Consider the following 6,000-nt stretch of genomic DNA (forward strand, 5'->3'; position numbering starts at 1 on the left):
CAGTTCCGGCATATCACAGATAGAAACAAAAAGCACAAAAAGCTTGGGAAGGACAGGCTGCCTGGGGCACTGTGGCAGTAGCAGATTACTGTCTGTGGCAGCAGCAAACATCACCCCCAATACAGGCTATGGCCCCTCTGGTGTGCCCAACACCAGACAATTAAGATGCCACTAGACACTGAATTATATATAGTTCAGCAACACAATATAAGTGACCTTCATGCACTGCAACATTAGAAATGAAAGCTTACAGAGGTCTGTGAGCATCTGACATGTGCCAGGGCAGTGGGAGACGTGTGGCAGCAGCTTCCAGCCAGGGGCAGGGACCTGGGACCTGAGCTGCAGGCACCAGGACAAGGCTGGTACCCCCAGCAGCAGATGGGAGAAAGGCCTGGCAGACAGCACCCCAGGACCTGTGCACAGCAAAGCACAAACCACAGCACTCCTGTGACATACTTCTGCAATTTCATCCTCTAAACCCTCAAATCAGGAAAGGGGAAAACCACCTGTTTTAGTCTGCCTCAAGGGCTGAAGTTCTGTAATCTGATGCTAAAATAGATAACATAGGTACCCATCTATGTTATTTAACTTAAAGAAAGGCTTTCTATTAATTACTCTTCATTCTAATAACTGCATTGAAACCAGGTTTCATCCACTGAAACACATATTTAACCTTTGCTGTAAAATCTATTTACTGATCTATGGACTCAAAGCCCTCAGCAGTCTGATGGGATGGGGACTGGATCTCACATTCTTGCATTCTTATTTTGCAATTATTGAATACCAAGCATACAGATAAACCCTTGGCAACCCCACTTCTGAGAAAGAGCAAGAGATTACAGCATTCTTGTCAGAACCAGTATTAACACAAGGCTTATTTTTTTCATCCTTGGAAGGTTCCTTCAATTTCAGAGGTTTAATACCAATGGGAAGAAATAGGGAGTTAAACCATATCCACATATTTTGGACAAGTCTCCTGCCACCTAAAGTTTCTGTACACAAAAGGCTCTTCAACCAGAGAAAAATACCTGTGTGAGAAGGCAATCAATAATTGTGAGTGATCTGGAGAAGTCAAATCCAGTGGAGGGTACAAGGAAAATGATCATGGTTGTTAAAGTCCAGCATCACATTTTCATGAACACATCTTTTTTGGGGGAACCCTTTCACACAAAGGTCCCACCAGAGTGTATTTATGATGAATCTTACACAGCCTAATGTCCAAAGTTGAGAAAAAGTTGTAGGAAAAACACAGGAGGTCATGGATAGTTCAGGGAGAGTCTCTGCCTGAGCACACCTCAGGTAAATGAGGAAATTCCCACAGACACCAAAACACCATTCAGGGTCCTGCAGAGCACGAAGCAACTGGGCATGTCAGTAGCTGAATGGGAATTTATATTTTCCAGCTACAACATGCATGGCTTTTTTTTGTGTTTTTTTTAAGTTATTCTCCACAAAGTGCTTGTGAGGAACTAGGTCAAAGCCAAGTTTCTGAGGGTTTTGCTGGCACTGAAGGGACTGTTTGGGTCTGTCCGTTTCGTATTCCATTCCCTTTGTCATGTGAGTATTTGTGGATGTATTCCACATTGCCCTGACTTGAACAACCCCTGCCTATTTTATCTCCTTTGCAACTTAAAGGTTGATTGCTTCACTCAGGTCCATTTAAAGTCCACTGTTTTATTTTAAATGGAAGTTCTTATTATCACAAAGTGTCCAGAAAATCATGGCAAAGACTTCACAATACCTGAACACACTTTTACTAATATTAATTAGGCAATACTAATGATCTAAAATTAATTTTACGGAGCTGCACTACCAGAGCAACAGTCAAAGTCTGAACAACAGTCAAATGAAGTTGACAAGTTATGACATTTTGGGGGGAAAAGATGCCTTTCTTCAATATTCTGTTTTCTCTCTCCATCACAAGTGGCTCTGACTGTTTAGCAGTGCATAATCAAAAAAAAGGAACTTGGTATTAATAAAACATGTCTCCTACCAGAAGGCCCTGGGTTCCATGTTTGGCAACACACCTAGAGAAGCAGTGGTAGATAGCCAGGTTATCAAGGTACGTTGGATGTTTGTATCCTCCTCTCTCATCCACCTCCTCAGCCAAGTGAAAATGTACAGGATATCTGCCTCGGATTTGCTGCCCCATATTTTTTAGTTCCACTCCTGCCATGTGAACAGAGCTAAAATTCCTTAGGATCTGTTGAGACAAACATAGATCCAAGTAAGGCATTACCATATAAACACACGCAAAAAGAAACACACTTCCCCCACCACCTCCTCATTAGGCAATATGTTTCCAGGGAAAACCTGGGCCCAATCCCAGGAGGAGCTGCCAGGTCCCTGCTGGGACTCGCAGCAGTGCAGCCCCTGCAGAGCTGTGTGCCACCAGCTGCATCCCTGAGGGCACGGGGCTGCCAAGGAACCACTGCTAAACACTTTCTGCAGCATTCAACAGCCTTGTCTGAGATGGCTGTGAGCAAAGTGCTCCTGCCAGCTACAGAAAGATGTAGCACTTAACATCAGGCTCTGTTTTATCTCTGTCCAATGATTTTGAGGTGAGACCTGCACAGCTCCCCCTTTTCCACCAAGTGGTAGAGGAGTAATTTCACACCAGCTCCCTACAACTGCAAACATTTGCACTGCCACCAAGAACACACGGGGCAATTGGAGGAGGGAAAGCACAGCAGGATGAGAGTCAGCACCTCTGTGAGCCATGAAGGGACCAGGCTTGCTCTGAGGAAAGAAAATTTCTTCTGTGACACCTCATGAACTATGTAAATTCACACTGACCTTACTGACAGAGATGTCACCGATGACCCATCCTGGGGAAGGGCACTTTTTTGTATATGCAGTGAAGGAAATGGCACAGCCTCATCTCAAGTCCAGTTTTGCTAACAACATTTCCTTACCTTCACAGACTTCCTCATACTTCTCTCCTCAGAAACCATGGGAGTTTCACACATATTGCTTGTTTACAAACCAAGAAAGGTACTATCTGAATCCACCTACAGGCATATGCATTAAAAATTACTCACTTTAATATGTCCAGCAAACGTGTCAAAGGAAAAAAACTGACATTGATTTTGTCCATAACAGGAGTCTCCCATTTCTCCTTGAATGACTGTATTTCTAGTCAGCACACTGACCTCTGCCCATCTATGACTTCTCCAATGTGAAGATAAAGTGGCTGCCTGTGAAAATCAGACAGGTTTTCATTCAGAGTAAGCACAGTGTCTTCATTATCACATTGTTCTAAGCAAGTGCACACCCAGTTATAAGTATTTGATCCCAGAGGAGATCACAGCCATTCCCCTGACTTCTACAAGGGGCTGTTGCCCTAATCAGACTTTAAAATCCCAATATTGGAGCCTTCATCTTTCATATGAAAATTGTCCAAGTATTCATGGGGTAAAAACAAGCTAAAATGGTAAATAAATATAAATGTGAAATATGAAAGTCAAGACAAAGTAAATGTTTACCACAAATTACTAGCTCGATAAAAATATTCCATACTATCAATTTTTCAATTTTCACCTGATTGTTTTTTACATTCAGGGCAAGGGAAGAGATTAAACTCTTCAGCCTGATGCACAGAACAATCTATACTGGCCATAACAATCCAGTCACCAGGCAACCAACTTGTAACTTCATCTACCAAATGAAGAATTATTCCTTTGGACACTTCCACTCTAAATCCATTATAAGACACCCCTGAAAAATGAAGCAATTATTTTTACAGTTGTGCACGACAGAATTATGCAATTAGCTGAAGAGCACACTAATTTGATTTTTATCTAGATAACTGTGTGCAATAGAAGTGCTATAGCCATTAGATTTGTCATTGTCATCTCTTTGTAGGCAGACAAAATGTTACTTTGTGCGGGCACCGCTGCTAGCTTGGTCACCACCAATGTGAGCAAGCTATTACTATCAATGAACTGCTCAGATTCATAGCAGCTAGAAAAAATATCAGAGCAAAGAGCAGAAGACTAGCAACTGTAAGGGAAGACTAAACCTCTTATCCATCCTCTGAAGGCAGTAACAGCAACATGCAGTACATGCCTTAGGTGAGGAAATCTTTTTGGACAACAGCTAACCCCGTTCCATTCCCATGATATTCCCGTTTTTCTTCTGCTATGGAAAGTTGATCTCCTCCAAGAATCCCCACCAATGCCCAGGGCTGCCTGAAGGAGACCAGGAAGGATCAAAGCGAGTGACTCCCCGAACCCTCCATCCCCCAGAGAGCAGCGACAGGAGGGGAGGGTGCAACGTGGCATCCTTGCCTCCCCTCCTTTCCCTCTTGCCCCAGCCCGGGCTCTCCCCGGGCCCAGCCCAGCCCCCGGGCTCTCTGCCGGGCCGGGTCTCTCTCTCTCCGGGCCGGGAGCTGTCCATGGTGGCACCGCGGGCCCGGCCCCCCCGCCCCGTTCCTCCCGCCCCCGGGTCCCTCCGCACCCCCGCCCGCCTCACCTGTAGCCCAGGCGGGCGATGAACCGGCGGCCCAGGCGGTCCCGCAGCAGCAGCCGCGTCTCCAGCGTGAGGCTGCGGGCGGCTGAGTCTCCCACGGCGGCCGCCACCAGCCTGCCGGGAGCCGGCCGGGCCAGGAAGGCGATCAGCCACCGGCACTCGCCGGACCGCAGGTGGGTGTCGAAGCGGCCGGCCGCCAGCACCCGCCCCGTCCCGGAGTCCAGGATGCGGAGGTTGAGCCCGCGGCTGCCCCAACGCTTTTCCGAGGAATAGGGTCCGTAGGGGAGCCCGCCGGCGTGCGAGTTTTTGTCCAGGAAGGTCCAGAAGCGGGGACACTGGCCGTGCAGTACCAGGACACCGCCGCGACCCATTCCCACGAAGCCCTCCACAGCCGCCCCCTCGGCAGATCGCCCATACAGAGAGATGGTGGCCCGCGAACTGTAGGGACAGCGCTCCGAGCCGATGTGCAGCTTCCCGCCGTCCTGGATGAGGATGTAGCGAGCCCGCAGGGTGATGGGTGGACCGTGGGGGCGGTCGGCGAACACCAGGCTCCCTGATAGGCACAGGGAGAAGAGCGGGGCTAGGGGTGCGCACTGCCGGGGGTGCTACCTGCTGAAAAGCACTGCCGGGCCGTCCTCCCCCCCCCCAACCTCCCCGGGCTCCGGGAGCAACCGGCGGCCCCGAAGGAACGGGCGGCCGCGCTTACCTCCGTCGCGGATGACGAGGGAGTGGAACTCGGTGGAGCTCTCCAGGAGCAGGGCCGCCCCCTGGCCCAACACATCGGCGCGGCGGGGGTCGGAACCGGGTCGCCACGGGGCGAGGTGCGGGACGGCCTCCGGGCAGGACCCTGCAAGAGACGGGCGACAGAGGCGGCGGCCGCGGAGGGGCGCGGAAGGGCGCAGAAGGGTGCGGTACCAACCTGATGCACTGCCGCCGCTCCTCGACGAGTCCCGTGGCTGCCCCGGGACCGGCTCCGGGTTCGACGCTAAAGGCCAGGAGGAGCTCGGCTCCCCGGGGCTCCCCACGGTTGGCGCATCCCGAGTGGCCCCGCAGCCGGTACCTCCTAACCCCAGCTGGGGGGGGACAGATGCCCCGCAACACGTGAACTGAAGCGGGTCCATCGCCGCAGCTTTGCACGGAGGCGGCGCAAAGGCACATTATGCTTTCGAGGTGTTTGGGTTGTTTGGTTTGTGTTTTTTTCCTATTTGTTTGTTTTGCTGTGTTTTGTTTTTGCGTTCTTTTTTTTCATTCACTTAACGTAGCAAGACGGAAAACCTAAATCCCCCCTCCCCAGCTCCACAAAACCCCGAACACGGCGAAGCAACCGCAAGAGCAGTAGGAATAGAGAGCCAGCGAGGAGAAAACCCCAGCGGCAGATCGACGAGAAGCACCGGAGGATTTCAAACTTCGGCTGCAAGGACCGCTTACCTACTCCTGGCAGCGCCGAGCCGCAAACTTTGTACTCCGCCTCTCGGGAGCTCCCGACCCGGGTGCTGGGCACCCCGGCTGCAGGCAGTGGAGGCAGGAGCA

The 6,000-nt window shown here is 50.4% G+C and overlaps 1 protein-coding gene and 1 pseudogene across 1 annotated transcript in view; both read right to left on the reverse strand.

Annotated features, from left to right (window-relative positions):
• LOC103526914 overlaps positions 1–5,591 on the reverse strand; it is a 49,303-nt pseudogene extending 43,712 nt beyond the window's left edge.
• Positions 1–6,000, reverse strand: part of CEMIP (cell migration inducing hyaluronidase 1) — a 105,639-nt gene extending 99,639 nt beyond the window's left edge. Inside the window, exon 1 of the mRNA XM_008491983.2 lies at positions 5,899–6,000. The gene's annotated coding sequence lies outside the window, so the exon portion shown is untranslated. The remainder of the gene's footprint in view (positions 1–5,898) is intronic.

This window comes from Calypte anna, chromosome 10, assembly GCF_003957555.1.
Source record: "Calypte anna isolate BGI_N300 chromosome 10, bCalAnn1_v1.p, whole genome shotgun sequence".
NCBI classification, from domain to species: Eukaryota; Metazoa; Chordata; class Aves; order Apodiformes; family Trochilidae; genus Calypte; species Calypte anna.